This window comes from Malaclemys terrapin, chromosome 20, assembly GCF_027887155.1.
Source record: "Malaclemys terrapin pileata isolate rMalTer1 chromosome 20, rMalTer1.hap1, whole genome shotgun sequence".
In the NCBI taxonomy this organism is placed as follows: domain Eukaryota; kingdom Metazoa; phylum Chordata; order Testudines; family Emydidae; genus Malaclemys; species Malaclemys terrapin.
The window spans coordinates 10,153,883-10,173,499 of record NC_071524.1 but is presented as its reverse complement, the minus strand read 5'-3'; the positions used below and the strand labels follow the sequence as shown (position 1 = coordinate 10,173,499).

At 50.2% G+C, this 19,617-nt stretch overlaps 1 long non-coding RNA gene across 1 annotated transcript; it reads right to left on the bottom strand.

The window, feature by feature from the left end:
* Window positions 1-8,658: 8,658 nt before the first annotated feature.
* Window positions 8,659-10,936, bottom strand: LOC128826496 (uncharacterized). Its single transcript, XR_008442849.1, has 3 exons — window positions 10,875-10,936; window positions 8,867-8,905; window positions 8,659-8,699 (listed from the first exon to the last, which is right to left on the bottom strand). It is a non-coding gene; the product is annotated as an uncharacterized LOC128826496 (long non-coding RNA).
* Between the last annotated feature and the right edge of the window lie 8,681 nt (window positions 10,937-19,617).

Here is a 19,617-nt window from a genome sequence, read left to right as displayed (position 1 = left end):
AGCATGGAGCAAAACCATTTACCTTGGGGTGATGCGTCCCCTCCAGAGCCATCGCCACCTGTGGTGCAGATACACAGCGATCACAGATCATTTCAAACAGCCAAAAGCCTCATACAAAGGAGGGGTAGAAGACCAACCTCAAGCAGGTTTTTCTCAACTTTTTGATTTACTGAAAATGTTGAAAAAAAAATTGTTTGCAAGTTAATCTGAAACAAGTTTCCCCACCCCCGGATTTTTTGAAATAGCCAGTGAGGCAAAAAATCAGTTAGTCGTGATGCTCTGTTCCGTACTTGTATTTCATGAAGGTTTTAGTAAAATAGGCCATGATGACACTAAACCTGCCGAATATCTGTGAGGGTCTGTCCATTTTCACACTCTGCCCTTCAGAGAAGGTCACAATATTTTGTCTTTTAATTAGTGGGAAAAACCTGCTCTTCCTCACCATGAAACTCAGCAGTGGCTGAGAGGATGATGATTAGTCACTAAAAAAATTGTGAAATTCCCCCAGGGACATGTCCCCCTGGGAAATGTCGGGGAAGGAGGGGGAAGTTTTACATCTTAACCCTAGATATCACAGTGTGACCCCAGCCCATCCCAGCCCCCTGACCATCTGCACCAAGCCCACCATTAGTGCAGTGCATTACCGGCCATGTGCAGGTACCAGGGGTCACTGGGGAGAGAATTGTTCTCCTTGTTATTGTCATCCTTGAGTTGGTAGCGGCAGGAAAAGGCCCCTGCGCTCTCCCTGGACACGAGGTAGGGTGAGTCATAGACAAATTTGTTTCCTTCCTTTGGCTGGACAGAAATCTCCTTCCCATCTTCGCAGAAGACAATGCGGGTCATAGGGGCGTCCAAAGGGACTAAACACGACAGCATGGCCGTGTCCCCTTGGCGGGCAGACAGCCTGTCCAGGAACAGCCGTGGGGCAGGGAGATAGCCTGGGGACCAAACACACCAGTGTTAAACACCTGGGGCCAGATTCCCCGCTGGGTGTCAATCAGCAAAGTTGCATTTACTCCTTTGGCCAATTTATGTCAGCTGGGGATCTGGCTCCATTGACTCCAATGAAGCAATGCTGATTTACACCGGCTGGTATCTGGCCCCTTGGTGGTGTCATTCTGTATGGCTGTGCTGTCTGGAGGGGGGGACAGGATGCACTGGGAATGCGCAGAGTTTTTAGCCTTTGCTTGTCCCACTTTGGGGTCCGATGCCCCTGTGCATGCCGCCCTTCCACGCCAGCACAGTGCTATGGATTACAAGGGTTCAGCCAGGAGACAGGCAGAGGGGCAGAGATTGCGATTTGCCCCCATTTGGGATTGAAATTGGATGTCCCGGGTGTGTCCCAGTGGCTTTTTGCTGCCGTGTGAACCCATGTCAATGGGCCATTTCTGGTGGGATGGCAGACGCTGGGGGTCACTGGAGTAGCGCACAATGTCCAGAGTATCCCAGGGGCCCGTCCCATTGGGAATGTAAAGGGTGTAATGGGATTGGAGGTGTGAGTGTTACAGGAAAAGTGTCTCCCGACTGTGTGCAAGGAAAAGCAGCCACCCCACTACCCCCCAAGTAGCTGTCTCTCCACCCACACTGGTGTAAATCAGGAGTAACTCCCTTCAAGCCAGTGGAGTCCCACCCGAGAGAGGGGAGTCAGGCCCCAAGACACTGATGCTGCACCGACCCCAATACTCTGAGTCCTCAGGGTCAAACCCAGCTCTGGTCTAAGAGGACATGAGCCCACTTACGCCAATGGTTGAATTCAGTCCCCACTGAATACCAAATGGGTGAAATTTCCATTGCTCGGCAAAGTTGGATCTATCACCGCTCACTGGCCACCTCACGTGTCACAGTGCTGTCTACACAGTCACTGGATTTGGCCCTCAGTGGTTTAAATTAGGTGCTGAAATTTGATGGGACTAATTCTCAGTTGGTGTAAATGGATGCGGCTCCTTTGACTTCAGTGGAGATGAACTGGTTTACACCAACAGAGGATTTGGTCTGATCTTGTTCCCAATGAAGTTACAAGGAATTGTACCACAGGAAGCAGGTTTGGGCTTTGTGTCTCAGAGTTAAAAATGGAACCCAGGAGTCCTGACCCCCCAGTGATCTGCTCTAACCCACTAGACCCCACTCCCTTCGCCGAGTCCTGACTCCCAGCCCCACTGCACTCATTATTAGGCACCTTCTCTTCTTCTAATGTAGATGACACTCACCTGGAGAGCTACAAATTTCCTGGCTTACAGCAAGTGAACCTTTTAAATAAAACACATATTCCTGTTAGTAGTGCAGCCAGATGTGCTGTAGAACACTTCATTCAGTTTAAAATCAATGGACAGTCTCCCAGCAAGGCAACATACTGATGCAGGATGGTGACAGCTGTGGAATCCCCTCCTTTAAATCTCTCCTGTGCAATAAACTGCATTTGTTAATCGCACTCTTCTAACTAATCCCTCTCCCTTGCGACTGCTTCTCACCCAACAAGCTGCACTGCTGAGTAAAGGGGTCCCTAGACTCATGGATTCTCTGGCTCTGACCTCCTACAAAGGACTGTCCAGAGAACCTGACAAGTCCTACATCTAGCCAAGAACCTGTGTTTGAGACAGACAGCATCGCTTAGAGACGCATCCACTATCATTTAATATCTCCAAGTGACGGAGAATCAAACTGCTTCCCTTGTTAATCTGTTCCAGTGGTAAACAAGCCACCCTCACTATGTGGGGCCTTATTCCAGTTTGAATTAGTCTTACTTCACTTTCCAGCCATTGGCTCTCATACAGCCTTTGTCTGCTCGATTAAGGAAATCTACCGCTGCTGTCAGAAATCTCCCTGCAAAGGGGCTTCTATGCTGTGATCAAGTCACCTTTTAACCTTCTCTCCCATCAGCTCCCCAGACTGAGCTCCGTCAGCCTCTCGCTGTCAGGCAGCTGTTCCAGACCTCGCATCATTCCTGTAGCTCTTCCCCGAACTCCCGCCTTTCCCCCACGTGGGGATCAGGTGAATGGGTGATTTAAAATGGCCCTGGCAACATTCAGTGCTGGGTCTGTGCTAGGGCTAGGGCCTGAGATCGCACAGACATTGCAGCTGTAAAATATGTGGATTTTGCCTGAAGGGTTGAAAGTGTTTTAAATCCTCTGACATAGAAAACAATAAGCAGGGAAAAGTAACAGTGTGTGGCAGTGCTAGGGATGTACTGGAGACCAAAGGTGTGTGAGGGGGTGGGGGACTGGTACAGGCCTCTGTGGGGTCTAGGACAGCGATGCCAGTCTAACAGCCCACCTGGAACATGCCTCTCAGGACTCATTAAAATAGGGTGACCAGACAGCAAATGTGAAAAATCGGGACGGGAGTAGGGGGTAATAGGAGCCTATATAAGAAAAAGACCCCAAAATTGGGACTGTCCCTATAAAATCGGGAAATCTGGTCACCGTAAATTAAGCAAACAATTCTCGGCCTGTCTCATCTTAGCCTTCTCCTAAAGCCTGACCCGGCCCGTTGGACACATACTCACAGAGAAGCCATAGGCCCAGCGGCAGGATCATGGGGACAAGCCCTGATAACCCCACAGTCTGGCAATGCCACAGCGGCATCTGCCTCTCGGGGATCCAGGCGCCGTCTCTCGGGCTCTGCTCCTTAGTGTCTCAGTGAGAGAAATGCCGTGGCTCTCTGATCTGGCCTCTCCGCTGCTGATCTGCAGGGAGCCAAGAAGCTGCAGGTGCTCTCTGATCTGCCACGTGCTCCTCAAGGTTCAGAGAGAAGAAAAGCCACAGCTCCTGTGAGAGACGGGGCCGTGTCTGCTACTGGCCTCTCAATGGCAGGGGACCTCGCTCTCTTGTGAGAGTGGGAGGTTGCTTGCACAGCTCCTCGCTCACGGGTTGAGCAGTTTCTCTGTTGTTCACAAATGCTGAGGATTGGGGGGTTGATACCAGATCAGATCAACCCATCTGAACTCAACTTCTCACTTTTGGAGTTTGATAATGGATCAGACCAGACCATCTGAATCCAAATCTCCCCCTTTGGGGCTTGATACTGGACTAGACCAGTCCCTCTGAGCCCAGCTCCCAGCCTTTAGGGTTTGATACTCGACTAGACCAGCCCCTCTGAGCCCAGCTCCTGGGCTAGCCCAGAGTGAGAATTACAGAGCAATAGTGGCTTCTCCATAGTAATTGCAGCAACCAAGTTTCTGTTTAAAGCAGAATTTTAAACTGTGCCTAAAATCGACAGGACAAGCCAAATCCACCTGAAAAGGGGAAGCCTGGGTGAGTGGCTGAGGCAGAGTGTGTGAAGGAAATCTGAGGCCCTTTGAGAAAGAAGTTCTCCATATAGAGCCCCTAAAAATGGAGCAGTTTCCAAAATAACAACAGTATTTTAGGTTAGGTGTTGAAAAGGCCCCAAAGGAGTCAGGCATCCCTCATTCCTGGGCTTTCACGGCAGTCAGCGCCTCAGACATTCAAGCCCCTTTGGAAATTCCTCCCCTCATGTCCTGCTGTCAGAAATGGCAGCCATTTTTATTAAGGGAAGCTTCCCTTTGACATCCCGAGGGTATAGCAACATGGCAGCTATAGAGGGAAGCCTGTGACTTTAATGCCATTATTAAGAAAGCCTGAAGCTGCCCACGGGGAAGATGGTTGCCATGACACTATAGTCTTGGAATGTGAAATTGAAGTTGCCCCTAGTAAAGATGGCTCCCATCTCCCATTGTTCCCAATAAGACTGAAGTTGCAGGCTGCCTTCAAGGAAAATGGCTACTACGTCATTAAATACCGTGGATGTGAAAGAGAGGTTGCCCCTCGTAAAGATGGCTGCTATTTTCCATTGTTTCCGCTAGGCCTGAAGACGTAGACTACCCTCTGGGTAATGGTTATCATTTCCCTAAAGCCTTGGGATGCTGCCCATGGCATAGATGTCCAATTTCCTCCTTGTTTTCAAATGGAAGTGAAGCCAAAGGCTGACCTCAGAGAAGATGGCCACCCATATTCCTGATGTGGCAGAGGGGTTGCCCCAAGTAAAAATGGCCACTCTTTCTTATTGTGGCTGGCAGGATTGAAGATTGTGGCTTCATTCCCCTTAGAAACAATGGGAAATTGTAGCTATCTTTACTTGGGGCACCCTCACTGTCATACCCCAAGGTGTCACTAACATGGCAATGTCAGACGAATAGGAAGCGGTGGCCAGCCTCATAACAATGGCCTCCATTTCCCCTCATGCTAGAGTACCATCTACTCCTGCCCTCCCCCCAACTAATTCATCCCATTCCCCAGTTTGTTCCATTTCCCCAGCATGGCTCTATGGGGCTCTTCATAAAGAAGCAACCAGCCCCCTCCCCCCGCCGACAATCCCCTTGTCCCTTTTCTAGCCATGTGGGGGTGTCGCTGCACCCGCTCCCCACACTGCCCTGGGAAAGGCCCTTGTTGAGCGTTGTGCCTCCATCTAATTGACAGGATGCTGGATCCAGAACACCCCACGTCCCATCCCTCTCTGTGTGTGGACAATGCTATGCCCAGCTGCCCATGGGCAGATCACAATGGGGGTGCTGGGACATCACTTGGAGTGTGGGGCTGAGTCACATGACTGACCCCATAACATGTGCTGTGTCTGTTTCTGGATGATGTCCCCAGGTGGCTTCCGCAGGTCCCAGCCCAGAGTTATAAATAGGATTCTCAGAATTCAATTTTTATTATAATTTTGTCAGATAATGTCAATATTGATTTTAAAGGGTTTTTTTTAACATTTGTTATCAATTTAAATGTTCACTATTGGTTAAAATCATGGGTTTTCGGCAACATTTTTATGTTTATTGATTTATATTACACAGTGGAGGAAATTACAAGGGGGTGTCAGACAATATTTAATGACAGTAGACATTGAGATTCAAAAGATTAAACCTTTATAACCATTAAAACACTAATTGTCATAATCACATGTCAAAATATACACAGTAAATATCCTTAAATCAGCCTCTAATAATGTCTTGAGCAGCATTTCTCTTACTTCACTTAACTGCAAATTTCTATTATTATCGATGGAAATATTTTCTCGTGGGTTTGGGTGCATGCTGGGAAATTGATGTTTGCTGACATTTACCAATAACAATCAAATCCATCCAAGCCTAGGTCTAAACAAAGCCCCGCACTGCCTCTGAGGTAAGCAGAGAGACGGGGACGTGGTTACTGGCTGTGGTCGCTGTTCCCAGCGCAGGAGTCTCCCCCCGTCCCCCTGCCCCTGTCCCCACGGCCCGGCATTATTTATAGACACACAGTCCCATAGCGATGCTGCGCTTGTGATGCAATGACCTCCACATCACTCGTCTGCCGTGCTTATTTCTATCTCAGGGATGGTCGCTGCGCTGCAGCCAAGGGGCTGGAAGAATAACCCCCGGTCCAGCCCCTGATAGAGCAGGTGACCATACATATTGTTCTAGGCCTGGCCTGACAGAGTAAAACAACAAACTGCAATTTATTTTCTGTAACCACTTTGAACCATTTCATATTTAGGCAACAAATGTTTCAGACTCTTTACAGCATAAACTTGTAGCACAAGCCTGTAATGCAGAGCCGAGGGTGACTCAAGGGGCTGTATGGAAAAGGGCTCATACTTAAATGATGGGTCTTTTCCTCAGGATGCAGGTGATGATCGGGGCAGATGCCAGCAGGAGCAGGACCAGGGCAGAGCGGAGGATCCAGACCCAAAGCGGGATAGCAGGCCCTGGGACAGGGGATGGAGCAGGGTGAGCAGTCTGAGGGTGGGGGTGAACTTGCAACATGAGTCCTGCTCACAGCCTGTCTGGAGGGGCCTCTGCCGAGCACTGGCCCTTCTGCACAGGGGACATTGCACCTGGCCATGATACGTCGGGGAGCCTGTGAATGACCCACAAGCCCAGCTGTTTAGAGGCTTCATGACCAGCTCCGAACCCCGCAGGGATCTTGCTCAGCACTGGTTCTTTGCCACCCCATACCCAGCACGAAGGCAGGTGTATCTGGGGTTGGCCCCTCACCTGTGCCATGGAGCCATTTCCAAGGGGCAGCACTGACACCATGGTCTAGGGTTACCACGTTTCAAGTTCCCAAATACAGAACACTACTGGGGGAAGGGGGAAGGATGGTAGAAAGTTTCTTTCTGCTTTGAATGGGGAGGGGGCGGCCCCCTGCAGCGCACATAGCATTGCCTTCAGGGCAGCGCAGAAATAAGAGAGGACCAAAAGAGACGTCATGTCCAGGAAAATCCGGATGTATGGTAACCTTACCATGCTCTACTGCTGATTGGCATGGAACAGGATCACAGCCTGGCAGCCACTGACTCCCCGGCCATATGTTGGTGCCTCATGCTGCATCACAAAGCCAGAGCACACCTGAACCCTGCCATTGCAGGGCACCTCCCCAGGCCCTTTTCACAGGGACACACATCTAGGACATCGCTAGGGGCTCTGCGATAGGAGAACAGGCTAGTTCGTTTATCTCCCGGCTCTGCTGCCTGTGGAATCCGAACCCCCATCTCTGTCCCCACCAGGCTCTGCACAGCCATGACCTCAATTGCCATTGGATAAGAGCCCAGCTCCCTCCAAACCGCAGCCACAGCACGGGGACATGGCAGCCCCTAGCCTCCTGGAGAGCCGATAGTGGCATGTGGGGTTGCCTGGACATTTTACATTCCGCAGATGATGGTGAGCTCCTGCAGCCTCCTGCCCCCCAGGTACTTCCAGTGAGGTTAAGTCTCCCCATTGAGATTGGCATGTGCTCCCCACATAATCCCAGCCCAGCCCTCCCACTTCCTACAGGGAAATCCCACAGCAGGGAGTAAAACCATTTACCTTGGAGCAATGTCCCCTTTCCAGAGCCGTCACCATCTGTGGGGCAGATACACAGCAATTACACATCACTTCAAACGCCAAAAGCCTCATACCAGTGAGGTGTAGAACAGCAGCCTCAAGGAGAGTTTTTTCAACTTTTTGATTCACTGAAAACTTTGAAAAAAATTGTTTTCAAGTCAATCCAAAACAATTCCCCCCTCCCAATTTTTTGAAATAGCCAGTGAGCCAAAAAATCAGTGAGTCGTGCTGCTCTGTTCCATACTTGTATTTCATGATGGTTTTAGTAAAGTAGACCATGATGACAATAAACCTGTCGAATATCTGTGTGACGGTTTGTCCATTTTCACACACTGCGCCTCAGAGAAGATCACGATAGTTTGTCTTTTAATTAGTGGGGAAAACCTGCTCTTCCTCACCATGATGAGAGGATGGTTCCTCCTCACTAAAAACATGTAACCATTGCCCCAGGGACAGAGTTCTCACCTGGGAAATGTCGTGGATGGAGAGGGAAGTTTTACATCTTAACTCTAGATATCACAGTGTGTTCCCAGCCCGTCCCGGCTCCCTGACCCTCCGCACCAAGCCCACCATTAGTGCAGTGCATTACCGGCCATGTGCAGGTACCAGGGGTCACTGGGGAGAGAATTGTTCTCCTTGTTATTGTCATCCTTGAACTGGTAGCGGCAGGAAAAGGCCCCTGCGCTCTCCCTGGACACTGGGTGGGGTGAGTCGTAGACAAGTTTGCTTCCTTCCTTGGGCTGGACAGAAATCTCCTTCCCATCTTTGCAGAAGACAATGCGGGTCATGGGGGCGTCCAAAGGGACTAAACATGACAGCATGGCTGTGTCCCCTTGGCGGGCAGACAGCCTGTCCAGAAACAGCCGCGGGGCGGGGAGAGTGCCTGGGGAGCAAACACACCAGTGTTAAACACCTGGGGCCAGATCCCCTGCTGGTGTCAATCAGGAAAGCTCAATTCACTCCATTGGAGCAGGGACAATTTACACCAGTTAGGGATCTGACCCACAAGCCCTCCAATCCCTGCTGCGCTTACAGGTACCAGTCACTCACCGGGAGAGCTGCAGATTTCCTGGCTCGAGACAAGGGAGCCTGTGAAATAAACACAAAGGGGTCTCAGTGCAGGAGGGGAGGTGGAACGGGGAATTATAGTGACTGGAGCTGGAAATACAGTCTCATCCTCTAAAGGAAAGTGAGAGTCTCTGGCCTTTGCGGGCCCAGGCAAATCTAGCCCCAGCCAGTAGAGAGAAATTCAGTCCCAGAATAAGGATGGGCCATGTTCTGCCCCTGTGTTTATCCCTTCACCAGAGACAGAATGAATTTGCAGGTAAGCTCCCAGGAGCCAATTTCCTCTCACCACAGGGGGATTTTCACAAGCAGAAAGTGTGAACTGGCCCGAAGATCCCAGCTAGGAATCTGCCCCGTTGCAGCAACGGAGCCAGGTACATTTACACCAGCCGGGGATCTGGCCCACAGTCTATAATTCGTTATTTGCCCGGGGAGAAGTCCGGGGTTTGCTGGTGTGTTTCAGTCTGAGTGCGGATAAGGAACGGCTCCCTGTACCAGCATGTAAAGCTCGCTGGACCCAGACACATGGCTGAAGGCTGGTGTGAGCATGCCAGAGACCCACTGCAGATGGGTTTGGCCAACAGCCGACCCTGACCCCATGTCGTGTTATGAGCCAGATCCTACACTATTGGGGTCACTGAGAGCTTTCCCATTCATTGCAGTGGGAGCAGGGTCAGGCCTGACATGTCCATGGTTCTAATCATGCAGGCTGATGATCCATCCCTTCCATTCACACGGGCATCTCTTGACTTGAATGTGCTCTGGGCAGGCGTCAGGGCCTGTACCAGCAAAGCAATGTGAAGGATAGGGCCCTGAGCACATACGCGCTGGGGAAATGCAGCTAGGAGAGTCAGTGGGAGGCTGAACCCATGTTTGTCTCCTGATCCTGAGATCTTTAGCTCAGCATATTTTGCATTCACCATAAATATCAGCAAAGAGCAATTCACAGAACACCCTGTGCAGCAGGCACAGCTGGTATCCCCATTGTACGGAGAGGCTAAGTGGCTGGCCCAAGGTCACCCAGAAAGTCTGTGGCAGAGCAGGGAATTCATCCCTCATCTCTAAAGTCCCAATCATGGACCAGCCTTCTGGTAGTGTTAATGATCACAGTAATTAATGATTAATTGCTATTTTCATAAAATCATAGAAAATTTTAATTAATTTAAACTGGGTTTTTCTAATCTCAGGGAAATTCCATCGTTACCCCATAAAATATAATCACATTTGGCCGTGTATGTGGCAGTTCTGCTGTTTGCACCCGTGTGCAAGGTGAACATGTAGCATTTTCCCTCCCTGGATGTCATCTCCAGTTTAGGTTTCATCAAACAAAATGTCTATAAGCTTGAACCAGTGATTCTGTGCATGCCAATATTTACACCTGAATCTAAGTGTGCAAAACAGCATCTCAGTGTGCAAATGGGCATCCACTTCTGTGTCCAGCCCAGCCTGCTTGCACGGGCTAGTACCTTTTGTGTGTGCAGCAAGTGGGATGGTGCAAATCTGGAGGGTTCGTTGGCAGGGATGGGAGCCCCAATGTTGTGCTCACAGACATCTGCACCCCCATGTGACACGCTGTGGGTGTGAAGGTGGCAAACACACCTACACTGGCAGCTTTGGGGTGTGAGTGCAGGGTGGTGTGTGTAGGCTCAGGACCAGGGTGCAGCCCTCGGAAAACGACAGAGCATTTCGGGGTTATGCAACAACCTTGTTGCTAAGGTTCAGCACTGGAATCTAACCAGTGATTTCCATAGTCCTTAACCCTGAGTCAGGTGGTGCTAATTTAACATGCAATTGCTATTATTAAATCTCTTGGAAGCTTTGTGAGATGGCAAGCTCTGATCCCATCCTGTGCAGTGTTGGCACTTTCAGGTCCACACAGCACGTCACCAGAGGGCTTGGCACATCACAGGATTGGACACTAATTAAGCAAACGATTCTCTGCCCCGTGATCTCACCCTTCCAGCTAAACCCGACCAGTGCTGGCCATACTCACAGAGAAGCCAGAGGCCCAGCGTCGGGATGCTCAGGGGACGTGGTGATAACGGCATGGTCCAGCAATGCTGCAGAGAAGGCCTGTCTCTCTCTGCTCCTCAGAGTCTCAGCGAGAGATGTCTCCGTGGCTCTCTGATCTGACCTCTCCCCTTCTGATCTGCAGGAAGCAGGGAGCAGAGAAGCGGCAGGCGCTCTCTAGTCTGTATCTTGGCCATAAGATTAAGGTATGAAAAGCCACAGACTCTCTGCTAAGGTGGGGCTGTGTCTGCTATGGGCCTGGCTGCGGCCAGGGGGACACTCGCTCCTTTGTGCGGGTGGAAGTTGCTCTCTGAGCTCTTCTCTCACGGGTGCTGGGCAGGTTCTCTGCTGTCCCCAAGCTCTGAGTGTTGGGGGTTTGAGTACTGGGTCTGACGAGCCCTTCTGAGCCCAGCTCCCAGCCTTTGGTGTCTGACTCTGGATCAGACCAGCCCCTCTGAGCTCAACTCCCAGCATTTCAATTTTCATACTGACTGGATTTTTCAATATCAGACCACAAAGCCTCAGAGAACCCCAAAGACTGGGAGCTGCTTTCAGAAGGGCTGGTCTGATCCAGGATCAGATCACTGCAGTAATAACTGGGCCTACCAATGTATCCTAATATGGGCCCTACTTTGGGAAAGAGGATAAACGTTTATGTAGTGCCACAAGACAGGTTGATGGGAAAAGCTGAAAAGGGGAGACAGGAAGACTGAATTAGACTAAATAAAAAGGCCTAGTGATATAATTCAAGGACCAAATTAAGATCATGCTTGATAAACAGGAGACGTGTGGGATGGGAAATTAATTAATCAAAATTGGTGTGTCGGAAATCAGGCCTGATGGATAAGAATATGAGAATGGCCATATTGGGTGAGACCAATGGTCCATCTAGCCCAGTATCCTGTCTTCCAACAGTGGCCAATGCCAGGTCCTTCAAAGGGAATGTCATCCACTCCCAGCTTTTGGCAAGAAGATGCTAGGGACACCCAGTGCATGGGATTGCATCCCAAACTATCTTGGCCAATAGCCATTGCTAGACCTATCCTCCAGAAATGTATCTCCCTTTTTTTTTTTTTTTTTTTTGACTCTCATTATAGTTTTGGCCTTCACAACATCCCCTGGCAACAAGTTCCAAAGGTTGACTGTGCATTGTCTGAAGAAATACTTCCTTTTGTTTGTTTTAAACTTACTGCCTATTAATTTCATTGGGTGATTCTTGGTTCTTGTGTTATGTAAAGGAATAAATAACACCTCCTTATTCACTTTCTCCACATCATTCACAATTTTATAGACCTCTGTCATATCCCATCTTACTCTTTCTTTTCCAAGATGAAAAGTCCCACTCTTTTTAATCTCCCAACATATGGAAGCTGTTCCATACCTTTATTCAATTTTGTTGCCCTTCTCTGCACCTTTTCCAATTCTAATATATCTTTTTTTGAGATGGGGCAACCAGAACTGCACACAGTATTCAAGATGTGGTCATATCATAGATTTATACAGTGGCATTATGATATTTGCTGACTTGCGATCTATCCATTTCCTAATGGTTCCTAACATTCTGTTTGGTTTTTTGACTGCTGCTGCACATTGAACAGATGTTTTAGAGATCTACCCACAATGATTCCAAGATCTCTTTCTTGAGTGATCACAGTTGAGGGTAGGTCTACACGGGGGTGTGGGTTGACCTAAAATACGCAACTTCAGCGAAGTCGGTGTATCTTAGGTTGATTTATCTGGCCGCGAGGACGGTGGCGAGTCGACTGCTGCCACTCCCCCGTCGACTCCGCTTCTGCCTCTCGCCGCGGTGGACTTCCGGAGTCGATGGCAGAGCGATCGGGGATCAATTTTATCGCGTCTACACTAGATGCGATAAATCGATCTCCGATAGGTCGATCACTACCCGCCGGATTGGCGGGTAGTGTAGACATACGCTAAAATAGACTCCATCATTTTGCATGTAGAGTTGTGATTGCATTTTCCAATGTGCATTACTTACAGAGGTGGCATGTAATTGTGGCTCATGGGGGAGCACAAATGAAATGTTCTGGGGGAGTCACATCCCCCCCCCCATTTCTCGCACGCCTCTAATGGGGATGCCTAGCAACGAGGAGGCAGCACTCCCCCTGGCAGCGGCACTTTCCCTGTGTCCATGCAGAGCGGGGAGGGAGGAAGCTGGTTGCTGACTGAGCCCCTTCCCTCTACATGGGGCAGCTTTATCTTCCCTGCTGCTGGGGTTCCACAGCTTGCCTCTGCCTCTACCCCCTGACTCAGCGCATGGTCTGCAAAGCAGGCAGCATGACTGGGACTCCAGCAGCAGGGAAGGAGAAGCAGCAGCTGTGAAGGGGGGAGGAACAAGGCCTAATTAGTGAACAAAATAATGAGAGGGTGGGGTATGCTGCCCATCACACACTTTTGGGATCTTTTAAAGAAAGGGGTGGCAGGGGAGAATCCAGCTGTCTGTCAGCCACAGTGCTGTCTGAGGGAAGAACTGGAAGAAGCAAGCTTCACTGCTATGACTCCTCACACAGGTGTGCCCAAAGTGGTGTATTAATTTTGATGGAATGTTTGGGCCCAAAGAGTTAACATGCTGATGTGACCATGTCACTGTTTATTACTGGAGAGTGACCGAGCCATGTTAACTCCTTGAACTCTTTGGACCCCTTTGCTGTATCAAACCAGCCCCTGTGAGCCCAAATCCCGGTCCATAGGCTGCGATATTGGCTCACGTTAGCGCCTCTGGGCTGAGCGATGAGGCTGTAGGATTTGATACTGGTGCCTCCCTGGGAGCAGCGCACTGTGGAAACCCTGGCCCTGTGTCTGTGGGGCAGCTCAAATAATGGCAGCGAGAATGGTTTGATCATTGGGGAATGTGCATTTTTCCATTTTCCTCCCACTCCAAAGCAGATCAGCTGGTTTTGCTCAAACTTTTATTTCTGGACAGCGAACAAGCCTGGTAATTTTCACCCCCACAGGCGAACTCTGAGTGAAGCTTGAAAAACAGAAGCTACGACCACTTGAAAAACAGATTTACAACAAAGCTGCTTTGGAAGCTACTCCTGCCGCGGGTTCTGACTGCACCACATCGCTCATGATTGTGCAGTGTGGGAAAGTCATTACCACCTCGTCCATAACCAGGGCAGCTGGGGTTATAATACACTGGCAGGGCTGCATGCAGATGTGCCCCTAGATTGCAGCAAAGTAAGTCTAATGGGGATTTATCTTTGGAGAGGCAACACCTAGATGGATGTCTAAGGGGGGGGTGAAGGTGGAGAGTGGAGAGAGAGCAGGACATTTTGATGCCTTTAATAGAACATACACATGCAGCAGATGCTACTTCTTATAAATGCATCTAACCTACTGCCATCTGATGGCAGATGGGTGCGACTGAGCTGGCATTGTATCAAAGACAGGGACTCTCAGAGTTATGGCACCTGCTTTAGCTGGGAGGTGGGTTCTTTGCTTTGATTTTGGGAGGGGGCTCATGATTTGTAAATAAATAGAAATTTGGGGCTGGGTGTTAACAGGGGAGATGCTGAGAAATTTTTACTGTAGGATCAAAATATGGAATATGAAACCAGAGGTATTTTCATGATGCTGTTTTGACAGCAGTCACCAGGTAGTGACACTACATAGTCTGACAAGTTCTTTTGCATGCAAGCTGTACGCAGTCATTGAGGACGTGCTATATTGTTGTCAGCTTTGTGATGCACGTTACTTTGGGGGGAGCTGTGGAAAGGGGCAGGAGAGTTTGCCCTTTGCCTTCATCTTTCTACATATGTGATTGTTGGAGAGAAGCTGGTCCCTGGAAACCAGGCACTGGGTGTTGAGCTGAGATCCCTGAAAGAAGGGCAAAACCACACACCAGCAGTAACAGCTGCACTGCCAAGTGTGTTTTGTTCCAGGACTGAGGGTCTCTAGTGGAGGAGGCCTGAGAATGTGAAACCAGAATCCGAGGGGCACCGGCAGAGCTGTGGGTGGGTGGGAGCCCAGGGATAGGACAGCAGGACGCAGAGTGTCAGGATTGAGAAGAGAAAATATAACAGAAGAAATTGCAGGAAGAAAGAGCAAAGCCACAAGCCACCTATAAATAAGCCCAGCCTGAGCTGTGGTCAGGAAGTGAGTTTGTGCGACTCTAGAGACACGTGCTGCTGGTGCAATGCACAAACACAGAGACCCGGCCGCAGGTCGCCCCTGGGCTGCGGTCACTGTATTACCAGAGACATCTCCGGTGCAGAAGCTGTCCACCCCCACCCCCGCGGGCCTGGCTTAGCTAGCAGCTCATAGCCCTTCGTACCACGGCGCTGAGGAGTATTTTTAACAACACAGACCCAGAGGCTGCTCCCGTGACACAGAGACCTTCCCATCACCCGTCTGCTGCAACCTCTTCTACCTCAGGCACTCAGCACGGCCGGGCGTCTCGGAGAGCAGCACCTGCATCCCCTGCACCATGTTCCCCACAATGCTAATGCAGAGTCACTAGGCCAGACTGCTCCCTATGGGGGTGCTTTGCCCTGCACCTGCCTGACCCTAAAGCGGGTGCAGCTGGTCCCAGCAGGGTCACCCCAGTGCAGGGATTCTGTGCAAAGAGCTGTTCTGCCTGCTCCTACACCTGCCCCCATCCCAGCTGCAGGCATAGGGGGCGTGGCCTGATGTAAGGAGGTGTGGCCAGGACTTTCCTGAGCCCAGCCAATCCCTCGCTGCTTGTCAGCCCCAGCCCATGGGATGGCTGGTGTGAGTCAGTGCTCAGCTGGATCTGTGGGGTGGGGGCACAGTCTGTGTGGAGCAGAGCAGCTTGTGGCTAATCAGGCACAGGACAGAGCTTCCAGCCCCCAGCTGCTCTGCAGGACTATGAGACTTGGATCCCTCAATATGGGGTGTTGCTGCTGTTGCCTGATCTATTGGTTAGCTATTGATCAGGTTATTAATGTGGATCCCCCCACTAGCACTCTGTGATATGGTAGATTCCTGTCCCAAGACATTATGAGAGTCACTGCTTTGGGAGCTCCATGGGGCACGACAACGATGCTCGCACTCAGGGAAGACCCTCCGTAACTGGAAAAGTTTTATCACTACAGTGATTGGTTCAATACATAAAACAGCCCAAACGTGTCGAGAAATGTAATACAGCCCCGTAAGGACCGCCCGCCCCACTGCAGGTGTGTACTCGTTCTGTCCTTGGGGAGAGCTCCAAGGGTGGACACAGATCCTGGTCCGGATCTGACTTGCCGATGAAGAACTCCAAGGGCTGTACCTGAGATCAGATGTTTTCATAGGCCATGATGGTCCTCATGCAGCTGTGTGCATAGCTCTTCCCTGATTTGCCACAGCTTCACTTCCTCACCCTCATCGTATCATGGTGCCCTTATCCTATAGGTTAATTAGTTTATACTCATTAACATATGCATCAGTTGGATTACTGTGGGTACCTCCAAAAATACTCTAAACTGGCACAAACTACCTTCTTGCAGTTATCAATGAGCAGTTTGCAACACTTGTGATTATTACAAAACAATAAACACAACATCATGCCATCTTGTGACTTAAGGTCACTGTTATTTACTTACTTATACTAATTTATTGAACAACTCCTCCTGCACAAGACCTTATACTTATGCTAACTGCTTGAGCTGTTCTTATAGGACTAGGCCTATAGGTCTCTTGCGTTCCTGAGGTCAGTTTCTTATCCATTTATCTTCTACTTTCTATGTATTGTATTGCTACACTGTCCTCCCCTGGGGTAGCCCTTACACATGCACTCATGGGCCTGCTCAGTGCCCAGCAGGTCGAGTGGGGCCCCCACAATCAACCCCACCCAGTGCAAACGTCTCATGTCAAGTGCTGGTGCAAAGAGTAGCCAGGGGAAGCCACTGGAAGCCCCCACAGCAAGTGTGGTTGGTCACCCAGCACCCAGGCACTACGCCAGCACTCCTGAGAGCCACTTCTCTATTAACTGGCTATTGACGTAGACACAAGGCTAGAGCACTGCTGTAACATTGGATATGGCCCAAACCAGCAGTCAGTGATGGCAACCTCTCCCCTCCCACATATGCGGGCTCAGCTGTGCTGGGAGGTGCATTAGCAGGGGGAACTAAGGCAAGTTAATCAGTTCTCGTGGTGTCTGGGACAACAGAGATTCATAGATTCCAAGGCCAGAGGGGACCTTTGTGATCCTCTAGTCTGACCCCATGTGTAGCACAGGCCAGAGAACTGCCCCAAAGTAATTCCTAGAGCAGATCTTATACAAAAACATCCCATCTTGATTTAAAATGGTCAGGGATGGAGAATCCACCACGACCCCTGGTAAATTGTTCCAGTGGTTAATTGCTCTCACTGTTAACAATTTAGGCTTTATTTGCAGTTAAACCTTCCTCTGCTAGACTGAAGAGCCCATGATCAATTATTTGTTTCCCCTCTAGGTACTTATAGACTGAGATCCAGTCACCCCTTAACATTCTCTTTGTTAAGCTGAATAGATTGAGCTCCTGGAGTTTATCTCTATATGTCAGGTTTTCCAATCCTGTAATCATTCTTGTGGCCACCAAACGCATCATGAACCTCCATCAGAGGCATAGCGAGCGCCCTCCGTACCCTCCGACCGGAGGGGGCCCCGCAAGGAAGGGGGCCCCTAAAAGTGGCAAAATAAATACCGCATTCCAGTTTCTGCATTGTAAGGGGCCCCGCCCGGACATATGTTCGGAGGGGGCCACCGTTCGGAGGGGGCCACGTTCTTTGTTGCTATGGCCCTGGCCTCCATGATGTTCTCTCCTGAACCAGATCTGCTATCTTACAGGGTAGTATGCCTGTGAAGGAGAGGCATCTGTTGACACCAGCCAGTCATCATCTTTTGTGCCTTCCCGGTGGTATTTTCCATCCTATTTTCATTGGGTTTTTCATTGGCTTAAGACAAGGCCCTGCCCATTCCCTGCATTGGGGTGGTTCAGGCCTGTTACTCCAGCGAGTCTGATGGCCCATGCTGTGAGTTCTTTCCTACTTCCTCCCCTAGGCAGGCACACAGCCCAACTCAAATTTTAAACCAGAACTAATTAACCTCTTAGCTGCTTGAGGAAACGTTCCACAAAGCTCATCTCTAGTGACATCACTGAGGGTGTTGACGGGTATGTGGGACTCTCCGCACCCAGCCCATACTAATGCTGAGCTGTGACGGGGAAGGGCTGGAGGACACAAATTGATTCTGGTGGGCGGGGAGGTGAGATGGTTTTCGGGTACCTAGGACTGTGAGTCACCTTGTTACTGCCCATCTCTCCACCCCCCATTCCCCCGCCTCCAGCATGCGAAGTCTTGCTTGTGCCCGGCTCCCTGACACCACCAGCCTGCCAGCTGCTCAGGCCCTCTTGTCTGGTTGACACCTTGCAGGTTAACAGTAGGTGCAGCCCAGACCCTGAGTCCCTGTGAATCATTCCCTGGTGATACCTACCACCTGGCACTGGCTACTCACAGACATTCCAGAGCCTCTGACCCCCCCAGGAGCAGGGTACCCCAATTTACTGGTTTTACCTTAACCTCGCATACCGGTAAACCACACAGTGCCTGTGAGCACTTTAATAAAACCCAGGCAGGTTTATTTAAGAAAGGATAAAGATTTAGCTAGAAACAAGAGAAAGTGATGGCAATAAATGGTTACACCAGAGAATAAAATCATAAACCACAAACCTGGGTCTACACTGATTAAGTTACCTTTCCTATCTGATAAAGCAGGTTCCCCATACCTGAATGGGCCATTACCAAGACATATTCTCCCCTGGTGACTAATTTCTACTCCAAGTCTGTACATAAATTCATTATTCCTTAAATATTACCTGTACAAACATCTTACAATGATTATGAGTCTTGACAAGTTACTTGCTCTCTGTAACTATTTTACACGTTACTCTTTATGGATAATATCCTGTAAGATGTATGTTCAGTGTAGTGAATTTGTCTGAGTTGAGGGTTGTTTGCAAAGAACAAGGAACCCTTTGTCCAGGAGTCTCTGTGTCTCTGCTCTGTCTTTGCCCTTTGGGGCTCTGGGTGTATCCACAGGGCTAGACTGTGAGAAAAATCAGTGTGAGAGGCAGGGTGTTCCTTTAACCTGGTTCCGTCACACCTGGGGGACCCTGGCCCAGCACACACAGGGACCCTACATCTGTCAGCTAGGAGAGACCCTATACCTGTGACACCTGGGGGACCCTGTGCCTGTCACATCCAGGGGTCCCTGCCCCTGTTACTCCTGGGGGACCCTGCATCTGTCACATGGGAGAGACCCTGCACCTGTCATAACACAGGGGATCCTGTGTCTGTCACATCCAGGGGCACCTGCCCCTGTCACATCTGAGGGGCCCTGCTCCATCACACCTGGGGGACCATGCCCCTCTCACACCCAGGGATCCTGTGTCTGTCACATCAGGGGGCCCCTGAACTTGACACAACTGGGGGGCCCTTCCCTTGTCACACCCAGGGGGCCCTGTGCCTGTCACACCTGTGAGACCCTGTGCCTGAAACACACGGGGGGCCCTGCCCCATCAGACCTGGAGGACCCTGTGCCTGTCATGGGGGGAGGGCTGTCTCTGGGGAACCCTCATATCTGACACTCCAAGACAGAGCCCATCCTGAGTCTCACAAGAGAAGCATCTGAGAATCGTTTCCATCTCGTCTCAGTGGGGGAGGGCCCCTCTGGCCACAGACACACGTCAGGGCTGCTCCCAGACGTGCTACTAGAGCCCACA